Genomic DNA, 23009 nt, shown 5'->3' on the forward strand with positions numbered 1-23009 from the left:
AGAATCGGCTCACCAAAATGCATGTAAATTCCATTTTCTTTTGCTCATTTTAATGTTATACACCACTTTGTGAAATTAAATGGTTGAAGTGGTAACAAGATGAATAATCCTTACAACCGTTACTAAAACCATATAACTAACCGGAGCATGTCACCACAAAATATATAACGCTCTAATTCTTTTTTATTGTTATTTTTTGTGTATATAAAGCTAACCGGAGCATATCACCATAAAAGATAGTATAAGGAACTAAAAAGACCACATATACAAAACAACATTAATAAAACAAATTTTAGAGAGGGAGGGGGAGTATGCAAATTGGCAACAACCTCACCATAAATAAGTTTTTTTAACAGGAAAGAGGATTGACCAAGTACAGAAATATTAAAAAAAACATTTAAGAATTATGATTTTCTAGAACAGGGAACACAACACCATTTAAAAGGACATATATTTATCATGCAACCACCCCATCGGAAGAAAGGTCCCAAATGATCTCCAATTGAGTGAGGCAAAGCAACAGAAGAACGAAATTAACCAACTTTAACATCTGGGACAAAACAACATTAGGAGCAAAAATCGTCCAAATATGGTCTCCAATTAGGAGAGGCTTCCAACTATGTTTCAAACATGTATAATTTGTATCTTTCACCAATAAGCATGGTTCACTGTCAAGATCAACATCATTATGATCAACACATACCTAAAAAGAGAAATAAACATTAATCCATGAAATAAAATTAAAAAAACTAATAAATCATATGTTCCCAATTCTTTATAAATGATTTATTAAATTTTAGTAGATGCTTCTACTCTATTACTTTATAGCCCAAGGCTACCATAGGATTTGTGTGTGCAAGATAAAATCAAAATACTTTCATTTCTCCGATGAGGTCAAATGCAAGAAAAAGTAATGTATTGAGAGTTAAACAATAACAACCTACTTCAGTATTTTAGGAATTATTAAACCAATCGAATATACTCATATTAACATATTCAAAGTATTATGTTATAATTACCAAAACATCCTACTATACTCAAATTCATAGATTCACGGCTTCAATAAATAGCAATTTACTTTTGCATTTCCACCAAAGAGCCTCATCGCTGATAAGTTTCTGAAATATCCTCAAAAAAAAGTTAGAATATTAGAGCCTTCTTAAGCATAAGGCAATTCCCATGTCACCATCTTCCTCTAAACTGTGGATGAACCTAATATTATTCCTGGTTATGTCCTCCCACCTGTATTGAGGACACAGAAGCCTTAACTCTCAACCAATCTCTAACCTTCCATTCCATATCAGATAATTTGCTCATAAGTCATATTTGTTAAAGAACATAAAATTCCCTTAAAAAAATTTGAAAGATGTGTTTGTTGATTTACCTTAAAGTCCTCTAGTTTTTCCATGTCAAAAGGATCAGCTTGCCATGGTTTGGAATCTCAATTATCAGGAGACCATCACTTTCTATCTCAATAGTTCTTCCAACACTGTGATGTGTTTCACCATCCCAAGCATACATAGGCTCTGCAACTAATCGCTTCACACATCAGACATTTTTCAACAAAAAAATCAAACCTCTACTAAGTCATTAAACAATAACAAAAAAAAAACATTAGCCCTAAAACATTTTTTAAAACCGCATCAGACCTGACTTGCTACACCAAAAATAATACATTTTTTTGACATCGGCATTAAGCATCAGACCTTAAAATTCACAATAGACAAAAAAAGAACTTAAATGTACACTTCCATTAGAGCTTAATGATGAGAAACATAAATTGTTTTGTCCATTTGCAAGTCAAAATCATCTCATCCAAATGAAAATGGAATCCTACAACCTCATGAGTTACTTTAAGACCAAGTAATTGTTGCTATCATCACCATATTACCTTAAGACAGGCTTTCAATATCCTTTTACAACATGGTCACTACGTCTTCTTATCATGGAAGGACTGGGTTTTTCGATGCATACTTATGTTTGGCTACTGTCTGCTGAACTGACCCTCCTGCCAAAAGACACAACGACCAAATTAAAAGGCAAATCACAAATTTAAAACTAAAGAAAATCTAAAATTCCATTTTCGATTAGAACCCAAATAATAAGGTTAAACAGCTTCACTTTGGGACAATTGAGGACTTTAAACAAATAAACACATATTGAGCAAGTGAAACAGAATCCAAATGAAATATTTTTTATGCTGATATTTTTGTTTTTCTAGGAGATAAAGGGAGAGGGAGGGATCGGTAGGGATCGGTTATTGCTTTTATTGTCCCTTTGTCAATTGTTTCAGTAGGTGGTATTGCCCCATGCCTAAGGTCCAATCCAACAGGGCCTACCCAGTTGGACAAGCTTATATTCATCAGTATTGATATTCACAAAAGAGTAAAAGAATATTAGAAAACAAAATAAAGAAACAAAGTTAAGTATAAGAACCTTGTATATTAAATTGCCACTCAGTTCCATGAAGATTTTTCCTGTTACCCCCTGAGTAGGAGTTTTTTGTGTCACGTCCTGAAAATATAAGAATTTGGCGAATTGGAGCATGAAAAAGAGAGTAATGAAAGGGGTAGAGGGTTAGAGGTTACAGAACATAAGAATAAGAAAATTTACCAATATGTCTGAAGTTGTTAAGAATTTGTAGAAAGAGTGAACAGTTGGCCTTAAAGCCTCAGTTAGGCATTCATTAGGACTTGTTTGATCACCTTGTTTTGTTGGACATGTTGCATCAAGAAGAAATATAAGCACCAAAACCATTCCCCTTGGTGGAAATGACCTGTCTTTGGAGGCAGTAACAAAAATTGACAACAACAGGAAGAAATTTAGAGCAAGTGTACTAAAAAACCGTATTAAATAAAAACAACCACACCATTTATCTTAGTTCTAGATCGATTCTTGTTGATTAAAACCCAATTTTGAAAAGATGAAAGCATTTTACCAAAATCCCTATCGGGATTGAAAGCTTTGGTATCCTTGAAATTGATGGGAAATGCGAATTACATCGACTTTGAGTAGATAGAGAAAGGAGAATAATTAACCTGGATAACGCTAAGCCTCATTTACATTTCTCATTAATGGGGATAAATGTAAGCACCAGAAGATGACAGTGGTGGTCGTCGAAGTCCATTTGTCTGAGAGAGAGAGAGAGAGAGAGAGAGAGAGAGAGAGAGAATATGCTGTCAACTGATGATTTGTGCGATGGTAGGTGGCTAGATTAGGGCTTCAAAAGTTACATCTTCATTACCATTTCCTTGAGCAGAGACACAAGTGTAACATCTGTACATTGTATTTTCTATTGGTCAGGTGGCGATGGTGATTTAGACTAAAGAAATTGAGGAAGAGAGATCGAGAGATTAAGAGAGAGAAGAAGTTGGTGACTAATGAATGGTGCGATGGCGGTGGCTAGATTAGGGTTTGAAAAGTAGGATATCTGTTACCTTTTTCTTGAGCAAAGACACGTGTGCGTTGGTTGTTTTATGAAGAAAAACAGAGGTAGAGAAGGTTAACGGAGGAAGGAATGGTCGGTGAGTTATTCCAGGTTGTAGCGGAAGCGTGAGGAGGGTGGTGGCACCGGAGGGCTGCCGGAAACTTGAAAGAACAAGGAATGAGACAAAAGAGGTGTGTGTTTTGACGGCTAGAGGAAGTTAAGGTTTAGTGTTTTCAAGATCTAAAGACAGTGTAAAGATACAATGAGGTATACTGTTAGAATGGAAGCTTGATAAGATTGTACGTTATGTTGTAATGGGTATACCTTTTAATTTTCAAGAAATGGGTAATATGTTTAATAATAGAGTATATATATATATATATATATTGTGTGGTTTGAGATAATCTACGAGTTTGATCCTTAACTTTTTTTTTTAACTCGAACAGTCATTATTACAACTTTTTGTTGTGCGTTTGGTCCGAGGTTCTATTTTAATTTGTTTATTCGAGCAAAATATATTTAAAAAAATATTATATAATGTGACCGAACAGAACTAAAAAAAAGGTATATTAAATTGTATATTCGAATATGACGGCAAAAATATTAAAAGACTTTTAAACCCTAAAACAAATATGAATAAATAAAGGTAAGAATAAATAATAATAAGAATAATAATAAATTGTTAAAAGAAAATGAAAAAGGAAGAATAAGTTATTATTTTTAAATGAAACAAGGACCAAAAATGTAATATTTATAAATTATAGAGATGCAATCTATTAATTTTTAAATTTAGAATACAAAAATGTGAATGAGACAAAAGCTCAAGAACCATTTCTATAATTTATTCTAAAAAGAACATGAAACTATTTTTTTGAAAAGTGGACACGGTTATCATATCTACACTCATTTCATTTTTAATAATTTTTTAATTGAATTACCATCGATTCAAACCCACCGATTCAAAACCCACCGATAAACTTAATTAAAAAATCATTAAAAGTTAACGACACACAGACAGTGTCCGTTTTTCAAAAGCATTTTCATGTCTTTTTAGAATAAATTACAGAAATGGTCCTTGAGCTTTAGTCTGATTCATAGTTTTGGTCCTAAGTTTAAAAATTAACAGATTATATCCCTATGATTTATAAATATTATAGTTTTGGTCATTGTTTCATATAAAAATACTAACTTATTCTTCCTTTTTCTTTTCCATTTTTATTTAACATTTTATTATTATTATTATTATTATTATTAGTAGTAGTAGAAAAAACTGCAAAAATGGTCCCTGTGGTATGCGTTTTTTTGGGGTTTTAGTCCAAACCATGACTTTTTTGGATTGGTGGTCCTTTTGAGCTAGTTTCGTTGCGTTTTTGGTCCCTCCAGATAGTGAAATGACTGTTATACCCTTGGGGTATTTATTTTCCATTTTTCTTTCATTTTTTTAAATATAATACTAATTTATTTATTTTAATAATTAAAAAAATAAAAAAAGGGCCCCTCTCTCTCTCTCTCTCTCTCTCTCTCTCTCTCTCTCTCTCTCTCTCTCTCTCTCTCTCTCTCTCTCTCTCTCTCTCTCTCTCTCTCTCGGTCACCGGAAAAACACAACCTCAAACATAAATGTTGCCTCCCTCGATTCCACCCCTTTTATCCCCTTTATTTCGATGGCAAGACGACTCAACCACCTCCAGATCACCACCGTTGCCAGCTGAAGAAATCCCATATCACAAACAGTCCCTGACGGCTTTGTTCAATGGGGAAGAAGAAGCGTCCACCAATTAACCTCCTATCTTCTTCTGTTTTCAACCACCGTCCACCACACACACACACACACACACAAAACCCAAAAATCGATTCTCTCTCACTCACATTGATTTGAAACACCATTTTTCTTCTTTTTCTATCTCTATCTCTCACAGATCTGAGGTGGTGTTTGAAACCAGACCTGAAATGTTAGTGTGTTGTCAACAGTGGTGCCAGAAACCACAAGTCGTCGTCTCTACTAGGGTTTGTAGAGCCGCTGCTGGTTACCGGTGCCGAGGGCTAGGGTTTTGCGATGAGAAGAAGAATAGAAAGAGGGAGGAGATACATGGGGCTATCGTGATGAAGTAGGAGGGTCGAAAGGGTGGTTGAAGCGGCTGGAGTTTATTGCGAAAGGAAGTGGCAGTCGGTGGTTCCGACGTGCTCTTTCTTGTCCAAAACTCCTTCACCGGGGTAGTTTCCGATCTAAGATAGAGCAACAGCGATCAGGGGTGTTATAATCAAATATACAATTTAATATTTTTTTTTAAGTTTTGTTCGTTCACATTATATATATATATATATATATATATATATATATATATATATATATATATATATATATATATATATATATATATATATATATATATATATATATATATATATATATATATATATATATATGCTCGAATAAACAAATTAAAATAGAACTCCGGATAACTATCAAATATCAAATATAATTATTTAATTTTTTTTATATGTTTTTCGTTTACATCATTCGTTTATATGTTTTACTTTTTTTTATTCAACTTTAAGAGGTTTTATTGTTACTTTTTAAACGAATAATCTTAAATATAAGAAAAAAAACAACTATTATACTGTTATAACAACTATATTTTAATAATTATTTGTTAAAAGAATAATCTTAAATAAAATCTACCACTTTTTAATACCCAATAAGTATATATTGCCTTAAATATTAAAAAAAATCCCCTCGTATTTTAATTTAAATCATATTTCTTTTGTTAAAATAAAGACGAAGAGAATTTTTTATTATTTCAGACAATATATACTTAATAGGTATTAATAGGCGGTGGATTTATTTAAGATTATTCTTTTAACAAACAGTTGTTAAAATATAATTATTATTTTGATAGTTGTTTATCATAACAGTTAAGATCACACATTTAAAAAGTAACAATAAAACCTCTTCAGGCTGAATTAAAAAAATAAAACACATAAACTAATGATATAACAAAATAGACAAAAAAAACTACATTAAATAGTTATTGTATTTTTATTTAACTATACATAAAAAATGGATTTGATATAATAATTATTATATTTTTATTTATCTTTGATTATTTTCATATAAATATTTTGTTTTAATTTCTATATTGATTAAGCTCATATTAATCTACGATTATTCCTTAATCGATACGGTAAGTTAAATAACTATAAATATAAATATAGTTATTTGTAAATAAAATATTAATTAAAATAGTTAATAAGATAATAACAGTCTTTTTAGGTAAGATTAAGCGTACAACAAAAAGATTTAATAGAGACTGTCCAAGTTAAGAAAAAATTTAGGGACCTAACTCATAGATTACCCTAAATCATAGGGACCATTTGTGTATATATATATATAAAATGTGTGTGAAAAAGTTGAAGTATCAATATATACTAAATTAAAGTAAGGACTAAAAGTAATTTTTTTTAAATAGAAAATGATATAAAGTAAATATATATTTTAACTATAAGGATAAAAATGTTAAAATTATTTAATTTATATAAATTGATTGTTTGATAAGCTGCGAAGAAAATCAAAACACGATATTTATTATCTTTAAGTCACATCAGTCACATTAAATTAAATTATTTTATCAAAGTCAAAGTCAAAATGGTTTTTGACGGTGGTTTTTACCCATAAATCAGGTGCCAATAGCAACACCCGAAGACGACGACACCTTTTATGAATGGGTCAACTAGACGACTCATGCTCAAACTCCTCGCATCAAACATGCGCCCACAGGAGCGTGCAATCAAAACACTTGTTTCCTCCTCAGGCCTTCTTGTCTCCATCGATTTTTCGCAGCTTTAATACAATGAAATGTGACAAACGACTAAACGAGTCCTCCCCGTGAAACACGGCGGCCGGACCTCACATTCGTCGATCTCACATTCTCACGTCTTTTGCGCTCCACAACTCAACATAGAAGAAGGAAAATCGTGCAATTATTTGAGAATAATGATCTTCTTCTCGGAAAAAGCTTTAGCAAATCAGAAAATGCGGTAACTCCGCTCATTTTACCACCACCATCTGACCACCACCACCACCACCACCGCCGCCGCCTCCACCCATCCAGAACGAAGAACATGTACCCAACTCCGCTCAAATCGACAAAGAGAAAAATAGACAAACAAACCCCATAATTGATAACGAAAAGGAAGAGAAAACAAGAAAAAAAGTTTGTCGCTTTGGGTATTCCCACCAAGATCTCATATGAGTTGTGTTTCGTCGGGTGTTTTAGGGTTCGGGGTGTACCATTATTGAATCAATTGGATCGGTTCAAAGAACAAAAAGAAAAAACTCACGAATTTCAAGTTTTGTTTGAAGAGATAAGTTAACAAGAGATGATGAATATATTGTGGAAAGACCCAGGGCTTCCGACAGATTCATTTTATGAAGTTCGAGCTGAATGCACCGATGTTCCTAAAAACAAATTTAAAATCAAGGTAAACCCATCTCTCTTCTATAATCATATTTATATATATACCAATCAATTTCACTGTTTGCTAAAAGTTCTTTTCTTCATGTTGGATCTACGAGGAAGACGACGAACATGTTTAAAATTACAAATTGGAATTTGATTTATCCTAACGTTTTAAATTGATTCTTTTTAAGGCTTCTAATTCGTAAAATGCTTATCTAGTAGGGGAAGACTCTTAGTGTAAGGAAGTGGTAATCAGCATTCAGTCCAGACGGTCATCTTGATATAGGCCAAACCCTTGGTCGAATTTATCATGGTGTACGTTTTTATTTTCCCAGCCAAATTACTAACGTAAATTTGAAATTTCTATTAAATTTGTACTTAATTTGACATTTTTTGATGAATCGTTGATATAACTAAGGGGATACATCCAGCGATTAGAGGAGAAGTATGAGAATTTTTACTCGGTTGTTTTGATCCCAAGAGTACATATGAGGAGAGAAAAGAGATACGCCTAACAAGAAGGTATTTAAGTATTTTCTCTTTATAATTCTTTTTTTTTTATGATGATCACTTTTATATATATATATATATATATATATATATATATATATATATATATATATATATATATATATATATTCGTTTTTATGATTTTATAGAAGAATATGGAAGACTAAAAGAATTATGCACATACATGTTTCCACTTGTTGGAAGTGGCAAGTTTATAACTGCTCTTGTAATAACAGAAGATGAAACCCCAACTCAAGATCCAATAGTGCTTCTAGAAGCAAACCCTGAGAAACTTATGACACCAACAACTCAAGCAACAAGTAATCTTTTTTTCCCCTTTTGACAAATGTCACAAATTAATAGTTGTTTAAATGGTTTTACACTTTTACTAATGCATACATTTCATATATTGTAGTCAATTCAGGCAAAGAAATATCTGTCCCAAAGGAAGAAGACAATAAGATAATCCAATGGAAACTTACCCTACATCAAATAGGTTGATATATAAAGATTCTATCATGTACATGTTTTAAAATCATTTCATTTTCAAGTTCCAACATTGTTTAATAATTATAATGTAGTGTTTTTTTTTATCTTTGGATTTTACTATTTATAATAGGTCTTGATGTGGTTCGAACAGACAGGATACTTGTGTTTTATGAAAAACAGGAGAACTTGTCAAAATTGTGGGATGTTCTTTCGGTGTATGCTTGGTTTGATAAAGAAGTCGGTTATGGTCAAGGTGGATGTTGATTTAATCATTTAAATTTTTCTTTTTCTTGAAGGTTTTTTTTATTATTATATTTTGTAAAACCCTTTTAAAAATGGTATGTGAAATATTCTAATTATGATTTGTATGTTTTGTAAACGTATCAAAACAGGAATGAGTGATCTTTGTTCTCCTATGATTATGCTTCTTGAAGATGAAGCAGATGCATTTTAGTGCTTTGAACGTTTAATGCGTAGATTGGTATTTATATATATATATATATATATATATATATATATATATATATATATATATATATATATATATATATATATATATATTCATTTACCCTAACGTATTATCATTTGTAAAGCTATGAGTAATGAATTAATGATTGTATGTCAAGAAATTAAATGTGATTTTATTTATGGGTTTGAAGAGAGGGAATTTCAAATGCGTAGGGGCATCTGTTGGGGTTGAGTCACAACTTTGCAATTTAGCAAATGTTATTCAAGTTGTTGACCCTAAGCTTCATCAACACTTGGGTACTTTCTTAATAACTTTTTAACCTTTTTACATTTTTTATAATAATAAAAATGCTAAAAAAAACTAATATTAACATGAATGCAAATCACCTAGGTGGTGGTGATTATTTATTCGCATTCAGAATGTGTGACACCCCCGAACCAGACGGCGGAAACGTCCGGGGGCTGTCGTGACTCAATTGAATACCATAACATTGAATATATATGAAACATAACAACATTCGTCACCATTCATTAACATAGTACAACCAGTAGCGTTTACATGTCATACATTGTTTAAACATTACATTCCCAAAATTAAATTGTTCGATTCATACATAAATAAACTGCAACCGTCACCGAATGTGATTTCTTTTGATTCACTGGTTCCCTGAGAATACAAGTATTTTGAAAATCGTCAACATATGAAATGTTGGTGAGTTCATAAGTAGTGTTTGAAATCCAATGTTTTGTATTGTTTGAAAACCACCAGAAAATCCGATATTTTCTGAACAGAAAAGCTTTTGAAAATGTTGTGAAGATCCATAGGTATGCTTGTTTGTTTCTATACTTAAAGAAAATTTGTTCATCAAGGTTGTATGCGTTTTGAATCTGTATGTATTAAAACAAAACCCTAGGAAAACCCGATGTTCTCCTAGTTCCTTGAATTACGTGAAGTTACATTGAAACCATTGCATAGCGTATAGTGTCAGTCCCAGGCGACGTTGGAAGGTTCTCGAGCAGGATTATTTACTACAAACCCGCGTTACACAAACGCCCAGTTTATAGTTATACTAACGAACCCGAAGGCGTCGTCAGTACTAATCGCGTTATCCAATCGCCCTGACTAGGTGTAGTCCCACATCCGAAGAGAAAGAGGTCACGAAGACCCCGGTGACTCCATTAACCGGTTGGGGATAAAAATGTACGAGGGGTCCCAGACCCGCCTCGCAAAAAGGCAGACTCCACTGGCGACACTAAAGGACCCTTGGGGACCAGTAGTCTACAGCCATTGAAAGTCCGGTTACGTCGTGTCGGATTGGTAAAACCCAACACTTCGTAAGATAGAGGTCTTCGGGCCTTAAGATCAGGTCATTGGGCTAGCTAGGCTCAACGAACAAGATTTTACACTTTTGGGGCCCAAAGATGGTGCGTAGACGTCTGTGCACACTCGTATGTATAGTGAATTCCAAATCGTTAGTTGTATGAATCGTAGTGTCGTAGTGTCATAGCGTCATAGGGTCGTAGTGTCATAGTGTCGTAGTGTTAGTAGTTTCGGATTTTATTGGTTCGAGACCGAACCAATTCGTTTAACAACGACTTTTGGTATTGTAGTGTATTGTATTTCGTCGATAGCCGCGATGCCATTATTTAATCAAATTGTGTATATTGAACTAGCCTTGAAATATTCCTGTTTTCAGCCCCTCATTATTTGTAAAATTTACATTTTCAACCCTTTTTATTAAATACTTCCCGGTTTGGTCCTTAAACTATTTTTCTTGACATTTTAACACCAAAAATTGTTGAAATTAATATTTTTCAGCATATTTTTCATAGAAAACAGTTTAGGTCCCTGAAAATACAATTTTCTAGGTTTTAACCTCTTCTTTTCGCAACTTTGACAATTTTGGCCCAAATCGTGAAACTTTTGCAACTTTGGTCCTTTTTAAATTTAAAAAGCATTTTAAACCTTTGAAAAGGATTTGGGACACTTATAGTCCACTGTTTTACAGAAAATTACAGTTTTGGCCCTCCAAAACAGAAAAATTCGCATAATGGGCCTCATTGGGCCGAAATTTTCATTTTTAGCCCATTAAGCTTGAAATTTATGTTTTTAACCCTCTAATTGAGTATAATTCCAGAAATAGTTTTATGGATACTGTTTTGGCACACTTCGTCCATCAGAATCTGTGAAATGTCAATTTGGGCCCTTAATTTTGTATTTTTCACATTTTTGGCCCAAAATTTGGGTTTTTAGCTTAAAGAAAATTGTTACTAAAACATTTAGCTATCTTTCTTGAAACACTTTGTATATAGAAATACATTTCATGCTAAAATCATAAAACTTAAGTTATATCTCGATTTGGAGGAGTTTTATGGCTAGATCCAACATTAAAACACATAAAAGCATACATATAAGCATGGAAATCATACAAGGCATACAAAACACGTATAGATCTACACTTTCACTTGTATTCCCCCCCCCCCCCCCCCCCACAAAACTCATAAAAACAGAAAATAGGGGGTATGAAGCTCACCTTAGGTGTTGATTCGGTTTTTGAAGAAAGATTGGAAGAAATGAAGTGATTTTTGGCCTTTGCACTCCTTGATGAACTTTTCGAGATTGTGGGGGTTTCTAGAGTGCAAGATCATGATTTTTGCATGGATTAGGAAGAGATGTTTGATAAATAAGGAATACAAGTCATAGATCCAAGCAAAACCTTACCTTAGATGATGATTTTTGTGGAAGAACCTTCTTGAATGCTTCCTAATTTTCGAGATTTTGGATGGAGAGGGAGAGATGTTCTTGAGTGATCTAGAGAGAATTTGTGAGAGATTTTTGGTGTGTGTGTGTGTATGGCCGAGAGTGAGAGAGAGGAGAGAAGAAGAGGTGATATTTGAAGTGATATGCATGGAAGAATGGGAAATAATGCATGGAAGTCCTATGGGTAATAGTGAGGTGGCAACCAAAGTCAACTTCTCTTCTTATCCTCTTGAGTTTGGGCCTTGGGCCGAGAATGGTGGGGAAAAAAAAAGATTTTTGGGCTTTTTGCCCTTAAGCCCAATATTTGAGGTAGTTTGGGTGTTCATTGGCCTTATAAAATAAAATTGTGATTTTTATGCTTTATTAAGCTAGGTTAGGTTAAATTATGGATCAAAGCTTGTGATTTATTTCATTCTAGGTCCAACATGGCCCAAAATGTTGAAATAAATAAGTGTGGGTCCAATTAGAGCCCAATTAGGGTTCTAAGCCCATGATAGTCTAATTGGAAGCTTATTGGTCCGTTTGGATCCAATAAGGGAGTCCTAATCCAAAATGGACTTAACAAGGACTTTTAGGGTCTCCAATTGTTTGATGACTATTTGTAGTTCTAGCATGTTGTATTTGATTGAAGTTTTTGATTCCCATTAACTTGAATGTATAGATTACATGGCTCAAAATTTTCAGTTGTGACATCATCCCCCCGTTAGAGGGAATTTCGTCCCGAAATTCTGTTTGAAAGCTAGATTTGAGAATGCTAGAATAGGTGAGGGTACTTCTGCTTCATTTGATCCTCGCGTTCCCATGTGAATTCTGGTCCACGCTTTGCGTTCCACCGTACTTTCACGATCGGGATGCGACTCTGCTTAGTACGCTTCACCTCCCTGTCCATGACTTCGACTGGTTCTTCGACGAACAGGAGATTCTCATTGATTTCGATTTCGTCAAGAGGAATGACAAGGGTTTCATCTGATAGGCACTTTTTCAGATTAGAGACATGAAACACGGGGTGTACACCGTTTAGCTCCGCGGGTAGTTGTAGTCTGTAGGCTACCGGGCCTATTCGGGCGACGATTTCGAAAGGTCCAATGTATCGCGGGTTCAGCTTTCCCCGTTTTCCGAAACGTATAACCCCTTTCCAGGGTGAGACCTTCAATAATACTCGATCACCGACCTGGAATTCTAAGGGCTTTCGTCGTTTGTCGGCGTAGCTCTTTTGTCGGTCACGCGATGCTTGTAATCGAGCTTTGATCTGGACAATTTTTTTCTGTGGTCTCGCGAATGATTTCCGGTCCTGTTATTGCCCTATCCGACGTATGCGTTCTTGCTAGCTAGGTGTCACCTACTTCAGCCCAACATAACGGTGATCTACATTTACGCCCGTACAGTGCTTCGAAAGGGGCCACCTTGATGCTCGAATGATAACTATTGTTATATGAGAATTCGATCAACGGCAGGTGGGTATCCCAAGACTTTCCAAAGTCTATCACACATGCACGAAGCATGTCCTCGAGCGTCTGGATGGTTCGTTCGCTCTGACCGTCCGTTTGTGGGTGATACGCGGTGCTCATATCGAGATGAGTCCCCATTGCCTTGTGGAGTGATTGCCAAAACCGCGACGTGAATCTACTGTCCCTATCCGAGATGATAGATTTTGGCACTCCATGGAGTCTTACGATCTCTCGTAGGTACAACCGCGTCAATCTCTCCATCTTGTAGGACTCTTTGATTGGCAGGAAATGGGCCGATTTCGTCAGTCGGTCGATTATTACCCATATGGTGTCTAATCCGTTCGACGTCTTGGGCAGCTTGGTCATGAAATCCATAGAAATCCCTTCCCATTTCCACTCGGGAATTGCCGGTTGTTGTAACAATCCGGAAGGTTTCTGGTACTCCACTTTTACTTTGGCGCACGTAAGGCACTTACCAACATAAGTAGCGATTTCCGCCTTCATGTTAGGCCACCAATAGTGTTGCTTGATGTCCAAATACATCTTGTCCGAACCGGGATGAATGGAGTATCGTGTCTTGTGGGCTTCCTTCATAACGGTCTCCCTAAACCCTCCGACTTTTGGGACCCAAATACGGTTCATGAAGTAGTATACCCCATTCTCTTTGACTTCCAGGTTCTTCTCCATTCCACGTAATGCTTCGCTAGTTCTATTTTCCACTTTCATAGCCTCTGCCTGGACTGATGCAATTTGAGTGGCCAAATGAGACTGAATGGTTATCGAGTGCGTTTTCGTACGGCGATTAGAGTACTCCTTCCGACTTAAGGCATCGGCTACTACGTTGGCCTTGCCTGGATGGTACTTGATCTCGCATTCATAGTCGTTTAACAATTCCACCCATCTTCGTTGTCTCATGTTCAACTCTTTCTGATTCAAGATGTGCTGGAGGCTCTTGTGGTCCGTGAAGATGGTGCACTTTGTACCGTACAGGTAGTGCCTCCAAATTTTCAAAGCGAAGACCACGGCTCCCAGTTCTAGGTCATGGGTTGTGTAATTTACTTCGTGCGTCTTTAGTTGACGGGACGCATATGCTATCACTCTTCCACGTTGCATGAGAACGCAACCTAAGCCTTGATTTGACGCATCACAGTAAACTACAAAATCTTCCGTTCCTTCAGGTAGGGATAGCACAGGAGCGCTACAGAGAGCTTGCTTCAAGGTTCGAAACGCAATCTCTTGTCGGTCTGTCCACTTGAATGGCACGCTCTTTTGCGTAAGCAAGGTAAGTGGCTTGGCGTTTTTAGAGAAGTTTTGGATGAATCTCCTATAGTAGCCTGCTAGGCCTAAAAATTGACGAATTTCTGTGGGCGTAGTCGGAGTTGCCCATCCCTCCACAGCCTTGACCTTAGAGGGGTCCACATGAATTCCGTCTTGGCTAACCACGTGGCCTAGGAAATTCACACTCCGAAGCCAGAACTCACACTTGGAGAGTTTGGCGTAAAGTTTTTCCGATCGCAGCGTCTCTAGGACTTGTCGGAGATGTTGGCCATGCTCCTCTTTGCTTCGAGAATAAACGAGAATGTCATCGATAAACACAATGACGAAGTTGTCCAGGAACGGTCGACAGATTCGATTCATTAGGTCCATAAATACGGCGGGTGCATTTGTTAGACCGAAGGGCATTACGACGAATTCATAATGTCCGTAGCGGGTTCGAAAAGCGGTTTTAGGAATATCTTCTTCTCGGACTTTGAGTTGGTGATATCCAGACCGTAAATCTATTTTAGAAAAATAGCTAGCTCCTTGGAGCTGGTCGAATAGATCATCGATTCTCGGGAGTGGGTAGCGGTTTTTAACAGTTAGTTTATTCAACTCTCTGTAATCGATGCACATTCTGAAAGATCCGTCCTTCTTTTTGACAAAGAGCACCGGAGCTCCCCACGGCGAGTAGCTAGGTCGGATAAATCCCTTGTCCAGAAGCTCACTGAGTTGGCTGGATAATTCCTGCATTTCAGCAGGTGCCAACCGATATGGTGATTTAGCGAGGGGAGTTGCTCCTGGAACGAGGTCGATTCGGAACTCAACCTGTCTCTCTGGGGGTACTCCTGGAAGATCTTCGGGAAACACGTCCGGAAATTCACACGCTACCGGAATGTCTTGGATGTTAGTTTCTTCTTTGGTCTTGTCCAGTATGTGAGCCAAGAACGCCAAATTGTTCTTTCGCAAGTGTTTTTGTGCTTTGATGCACGAGATGAGACGAAGATTCGTATTGGGTTTTTCTCCGTAAATTACTAGGGTTTCGTGATTTGGGAGACGAAGGCGAACGGCCTTCTCATGGCACATAATCTCAGCATGGTGGGGGCTTAACCAATCCATGCCGATAATCACATCGAAACTCCTAATTGATACTGGCATCAGATCTATTCGTAAGACGTGTTGATTTAGGGTTAGGGTACATCCGATGTAGATTTCCCTAGTGGATTCGGTTTTCCCATTGGCCATTTCCACCGTATAGGTTTCATTTAGCTTCTGGGGTTGTTGTTTTAATAAATGCTTAAACTTCTCGCTTACGAAACTTCGCTCCGCTCCGGTATCAAATAAGATGCATGCATAAGTGTGGTTTAGGAGGAACGTACCGGTCACAACTGCGGGGTCCTGAACTGCATCACTCTGACCCATAGTCAGCATTCTTCCTTCTCCTCTGTTTCCTGAGTTGTTGTTGTTAGGGCAATCTCGACGGAAATGTCCCGTCCTTCCACACCCAAAACAGGTGTGGCTAGGCCCTGCGTTGTTGCCGCCGGTATGGGTGTTGATGTTATTGCGGGGGTGGTTGTTGTTCTGGTTGTTTCCCTGACTCTGGTTCTGAGAAGGATAAGTCCTGCAGAACCTTGCAGTGTGTCCCCTTCGGTTGCAACTGGTGCAATGGAGTTCCCGGCATTCTCCTTGGTGATGGAAACTGCACTTGTTGCATTTGGGAAGACTACCGGAATAGGGTCTTGAAGCATTTGAAGCAGCTGAGGCTGGAGCATGTGGGGTGACTGGAACCGGTGCGGTGACAGCGTTAACTGCCACTGTTTGCTGCCTTTTAGAGGTCTCGGGGCCCTGACGCCCCTTCCTCTTGGGGTTCTTCCCTCTCCTGCCATCACCCTCCTTTTTCTTCTCAGTCTCTATTGGTTTCTCACCTCTTTTGTTGTTATGATCGTACAGCCTCTTTGCCAATCTCTTCGCACTGTCAAAAGTTTCAGGGTTCGCAGCTATCACATTCCCTTGAATGGGGGATGTCAGTCCCCAAACGAATCGTTCGATCTTCTTTCCCTCTGATGTGATCATTCCCGGGCACAACAGAGATAGTTCACTGAATCTCGATATGTAAGCATCGATGTTCCCGTTCTGCACCGTGAGATTCCACAGTTCCTGCTCCATCTTCTGTATTTCACCTCGGGGGCAGTACTCAGCCGTTAACATCTCTTTCATTTATACCCAGGGTATAGAGTTGGCTACAGGGAGCGTCATAGCTTCTACGTGGCCATTCCACCAAGTGAGTGCTTGGTCCACGAAAGTGCAGGCCGCGAACTTCACCTTCATCTGCTCGGGGCACTCGCATATCTCGAATACCGACTCTACCTTCTCGATCCATCGTTTCAGCGCGATCACTCCTCCAGTGCCGTTGAAAGTTCGGGGTTTGGCGTTCGCAAAATCCTTGTAGGTGCACGTTTTAGTGAGTCCTTGGTTCGTCCCGTTGTTCGAACTTCCGGAGCCTTGACCATTGCCTCCTCCATTGTTTCCTCGGTGAAGTTGTGCCATAGCTGCTGTGACCGTAGCAGACACGGCTGCCTGGAAAGCAGTGGAGTCAACTTCGGGCGGGATTGGTTCGGGATTTCCGCGAGTAGGTCGGCGAGGCATCCTCTTGTCACGAATCGGAAAGATGTTGAGTGTACGTGGTTTCCGTGAGGTTGTGGTCCTACTGACTAGGCGTATGGCTCGAACTTAAGTACTTCTATCATTTAGCATACAATCATTTAAATTGATTCTTTTTAAGGCTTCTAATTCGTAAAATGCTTATCTAGTAGGGGAAGACTCTTAGTGTAAGGAAGTGGTAATCAGCATTCAGTCCAGACGGTCATCTTGATATAGGCCAAACCCTTGGTCGAATTTATCATGGTGTACGTTTTTATTTTCCCAGCCAAATTACTAACGTAAATTTGAAATTTCTATTAAATTTGTACTTAATTTGACATTTTTTGATGAATCGTTGATATAACTAAGGGGATACATCCAACGATTAGAGGAGAAGTATGAGAATTTTTACTCGGTTGTTTTGATCCCAAGAGTACATATGAGGAGAGAAAAGAGATACGCCTAACAAGAAGGTATTTAAGTATTTTCTCTTTATAATTCTTTTTTTTTTATGATGATCACTTTTATATATATATATATATATATATATATATATATATATATATATATATATATATATATATATATATATATTCGTTTTTATGATTTTATAGAAGAATATGGAAGACTAAAAGAATTATGCACATACATGTTTCCACTTGTTGGAAGTGGCAAGTTTATAACTGCTCTTGTAATAACAGAAGATGAAACCCCAACTCAAGATCCAATAGTGCTTCTAGAAGCAAACCCTGAGAAACTTATGACACCAACAACTCAAGCAACAAGTAATCTTTTTTTCCCCTTTTGACAAATGTCACAAATTAATAGTTGTTTAAATGGTTTTACACTTTTACTAATGCATACATTTCATATATTGTAGTCAATTCAGGCAAAGAAATATCTGTCCCAAAGGAAGAAGACAATAAGATAATCCAATGGAAACTTACCCTACATCAAATAGGTTGATATATAAAGATTCTATCATGTACATGTTTTAAAATCATTTCATTTTCAAGTTCCAACATTGTTTAATAATTATAATGTAGTGTTTTTTTTTATCTTTGGATTTTACTATTTATAATAGGTCTTGATGTGGTTCGAACAGACAGGATACTTGTGTTTTATGAAAAACAGGAGAACTTGTCAAAATTGTGGGATGTTCTTTCGGTGTATGCTTGGTTTGATAAAGAAGTCGGTTATGGTCAAGGTGGATGTTGATTTAATCATTTAAATTTTTCTTTTTCTTGAAGGTTTTTTTTATTATTATATTTTGTAAAACCCTTTTAAAAATGGTATGTGAAATATTCTAATTATGATTTGTATGTTTTGTAAACGTATCAAAACAGGAATGAGTGATCTTTGTTCTCCTATGATTATGCTTCTTGAAGATGAAGCAGATGCATTTTAGTGCTTTGAACGTTTAATGCGTAGATTGGTATTTATATATATATATATATATATATATATATATATATATATATATATATATATATATATATATATATATATATATATATATATATATATATATATATTCATTTACCCTAACGTATTATCATTTGTAAAGCTATGAGTAATGAATTAATGATTGTATGTCAAGAAATTAAATGTGATTTTATTTATGGGTTTGAAGAGAGGGAATTTCAAATGCGTAGGGGCATCTGTTGGGGTTGAGTCACAACTTTGCAATTTAGCAAATGTTATTCAAGTTGTTGACCCTAAGCTTCATCAACACTTGGGTACTTTCTTAATAACTTTTTAACCTTTTTACATTTTTTATAATAATAAAAATGCTAAAAAAAACTAATATTAACATGAATGCAAATCACCTAGGTGGTGGTGATTATTTATTCGCATTCAGAATGTGTGACACCCCCGAACCAGACGGCGGAAACGTCCGGGGGCTGTCGTGACTCAATTGAATACCATAACATTGAATATATATGAAACATAACAACATTCGTCACCATTCATTAACATAGTACAACCAGTAGCGTTTACATGTCATACATTGTTTAAACATTACATTCCCAAAATTAAATTGTTCGATTCATACATAAATAAACTGCAACCGTCACCGAATGTGATTTCTTTTGATTCACTGGTTCCCTGAGAATACAAGTATTTTGAAAATCGTCAACATATGAAATGTTGGTGAGTTCATAAGTAGTGTTTGAAATCCAATGTTTTGTATTGTTTGAAAACCACCAGAAAATCCGATATTTTCTGAACAGAAAAGCTTTTGAAAATGTTGTGAAGATCCATAGGTATGCTTGTTTGTTTCTATACTTAAAGAAAATTTGTTCATCAAGGTTGTATGCGTTTTGAATCTGTATGTATTAAAACAAAACCCTAGGAAAACCCGATGTTCTCCTAGTTCCTTGAATTACGTGAAGTTACATTGAAACCATTGCATAGCGTATAGTGTCAGTCCCAGGCGACGTTGGAAGGTTCTCGAGCAGGATTATTTACTACAAACCCGCGTTACACAAACGCCCAGTTTATAGTTATACTAACGAACCCGAAGGCGTCGTCAGTACTAATCGCGTTATCCAATCGCCCTGACTAGGTGTAGTCCCACATCCGAAGAGAAAGAGGTCACGAAGACCCCGGTGACTCCATTAACCGGTTGGGGATAAAAATGTACGAGGGGTCCCAGACCCGCCTCGCAAAAAGGCAGACTCCACTGGCGACACTAAAGGACCCTTGGGGACCAGTAGTCTACAGCCATTGAAAGTCCGGTTACGTCGTGTCGGATTGGTAAAACCCAACACTTCGTAAGATAGAGGTCTTCGGGCCTTAAGATCAGGTCATTGGGCTAGCTAGGCTCAACGAACAAGATTTTACACTTTTGGGGCCCAAAGATGGTGCGTAGACGTCTGTGCACACTCGTATGTATAGTGAATTCCAAATCGTTAGTTGTATGAATCGTAGTGTCGTAGTGTCATAGCGTCATAGGGTCGTAGTGTCATAGTGTCGTAGTGTTAGTAGTTTCGGATTTTATTGGTTCGAGACCGAACCAATTCGTTTAACAACGACTTTTGGTATTGTAGTGTATTGTATTTCGTCGATAGCCGCGATGCCATTATTTAATCAAATTGTGTATATTGAACTAGCCTTGAAATATTCCTGTTTTCAGCCCCTCATTATTTGTAAAATTTACATTTTCAACCCTTTTTATTAAATACTTCCCGGTTTGGTCCTTAAACTATTTTTCTTGACATTTTAACACCAAAAATTGTTGAAATTAATATTTTTCAGCATATTTTTCATAGAAAACAGTTTACGTCCCTGAAAATACAATTTTCTAGGTTTTAACCTCTTCTTTTCGCAACTTTGACAATTTTGGCCCAAATCGTGAAACTTTTGCAACTTTGGTCCTTTTTAAATTTAAAAAGCATTTTAAACCTTTGAAAAGGATTTGGGACACTTATAGTCCACTGTTTTACAGAAAATTACAGTTTTGGCCCTCCAAAACAGAAAAATTCGCATAATGGGCCTCATTGGGCCGAAATTTTCATTTTTAGCCCATTAAGCTTGAAATTTATGTTTTTAACCCTCTAATTGAGTATAATTCCAGAAATAGTTTTATGGATACTGTTTTGGCACACTTCGTCCATCAGAATCTGTGAAATGTCAATTTGGGCCCTTAATTTTGTATTTTTCACATTTTTGGCCCCAAATTTGGGTTTTTAGCTTAAAGAAAATTGTTACTAAACCATTTAGCTATCTTTCTTGAAACACTTTGTATATAGAAATACATTTCATGCTAAAATCATAAAACTTAAGTTATATCTCGATTTGGAGGAGTTTTATGGCTAGATCCAACATTAAAACACATAAAAGCATACATATAAGCATGGAAATCATACAAGGCATACAAAACACGTATAGATCTACACTTTCACTTGTATTCCCCCCCCCCCCCCCACAAAACTCATAAAAACAGAAAATAGGGGGTATGAAGCTCACCTTAGGTGTTGATTCGGTTTTTGAAGAAAGATTGGAAGAAATGAAGTGATTTTTGGCCTTTGCACTCCTTGATGAACTTTTCGAGATTGTGGGGGTTTCTAGAGTGCAAGATCATGATTTTTGCATGGATTAGGAAGAGATGTTTGATAAATAAGGAATACAAGTCATAGATCCAAGCAAAACCTTACCTTAGATGATGATTTTTGTGGAAGAACCTTCTTGAATGCTTCCTAATTTTCGAGATTTTGGATGGAGAGGGAGAGATGTTCTTGAGTGATCTAGAGAGAATTTGTGAGAGATTTTTGGTGTGTGTGTGTGTATGGCCGAGAGTGAGAGAGAGGAGAGAAGAAGAGGTGATATTTGAAGTGATATGCATGGAAGAATGGGAAATAATGCATGGAAGTCCTATGGGTAATAGTGAGGTGGCAACCAAAGTCAACTTCTCTTCTTATCCTCTTGAGTTTGGGCCTTGGGCCGAGAATGGTGGGGAAAAAAAAAGATTTTTGGGCTTTTTGCCCTTAAGCCCAATATTTGAGGTAGTTTGGGTGTTCATTGGCCTTATAAAATAAAATTGTGATTTTTATGCTTTATTAAGCTAGGTTAGGTTAAATTATGGATCAAAGCTTGTGATTTATTTCATTCTAGGTCCAACATGGCCCAAAATGTTGAAATAAATAAGTGTGGGTCCAATTAGAGCCCAATTAGGGTTCTAAGCCCATGATAGTCTAATTGGAAGCTTATTGGTCCGTTTGGATCCAATAAGGGAGTCCTAATCCAAAATGGACTTAACAAGGACTTTTAGGGTCTCCAATTGTTTGATGACTATTTGTAGTTCTAGCATGTTGTATTTGATTGAAGTTTTTGATTCCCATTAACTTGAATGTATAGATTACATGGCTCAAAATTTTCAGTTGTGACAGAATGCTTATGGTTTTGTTCAGAAGAGAACTTTCTTTTGGTGATTCGTTGTATTTATGGGAGGTAATAAATAATAATAATAACCTTATAAAGACACCAAACTTTATTCAGACAAACATCATTACTCATTTAGCCACTTTACTCAATACATGACTTAATGAATTTGAAACAGATGATGTGGGCTTTGGAGTATGATCCTGATCTTTACAATTTATATGAGGAACCTGATTCTGATAGACCTGAAGATGCTAAAGCAAAACCAAAATCATCACGACAATGTGGCAAATTTGAAAGGGAAATTTTGAGAAGTGGGGCTAAAGATGAAGAAACTCTCCCCATTTCTGTGTTTCTTGTTGCAAGTGTCCTCAAGGAGAAAAGTGTCAAATTGCTCACAGAAGCCAAGGGACTCGATGATGTTGTCAAGGTCAAACCTTTTTCTTTTTCATTTCTTAACAACACAAAAGTTTCCTTCAACATTTTCATCATGATGATGTGTTTCTTGATTGATTGATTCATCTTTTTTGACAGATATTGAATGACACTTCATGGAATTTGGATGCTAAGAAATCTTGCTCGGGGGCTATGACACTTCACAAAAAGTATCTGAAAAAGGTATAAACTTGTTGGTTCTTGATGGATTGTTATTAAAAGTGTGGGATTTT

The 23009-nt window shown here is 36.4% G+C and overlaps 1 long non-coding RNA gene and 2 pseudogenes across 9 annotated transcripts; 2 read left to right on the top strand and 1 right to left on the bottom strand.

The window, feature by feature from the left end:
* Positions 1-310: 310 nt before the first annotated feature.
* LOC111921708 (uncharacterized) lies at positions 311-3745 on the bottom strand. 9 transcript variants are annotated; one of them, XR_002860263.3, is made up of 5 exons: positions 3438-3745; positions 2614-3276; positions 2437-2514; positions 1892-2008; positions 311-1532 (listed from the first exon to the last, which is right to left on the bottom strand). It is a non-coding gene; the product is annotated as an uncharacterized LOC111921708 (long non-coding RNA). The 9 variants fall into 9 exon arrangements; XR_006191118.2 differs by having other exon boundaries at positions 311-1287; positions 1385-1532; positions 2614-3737; XR_002860262.3 differs by having other exon boundaries at positions 311-703; positions 1079-1532; positions 2614-3737.
* A 3590-nt stretch (positions 3746-7335) lies between these two features.
* LOC128125890 (uncharacterized) lies at positions 7336-10237 on the top strand (annotated as a pseudogene).
* A 7595-nt stretch (positions 10238-17832) lies between these two features.
* LOC111921935 (uncharacterized) lies at positions 17833-22965 on the top strand (annotated as a pseudogene).
* The last annotated feature ends 44 nt before the right edge of the window (positions 22966-23009 follow it).

This window comes from Lactuca sativa, chromosome 4, assembly GCF_002870075.4.
Source record: "Lactuca sativa cultivar Salinas chromosome 4, Lsat_Salinas_v11, whole genome shotgun sequence".
Taxonomy (NCBI): domain Eukaryota; kingdom Viridiplantae; phylum Streptophyta; class Magnoliopsida; order Asterales; family Asteraceae; genus Lactuca; species Lactuca sativa.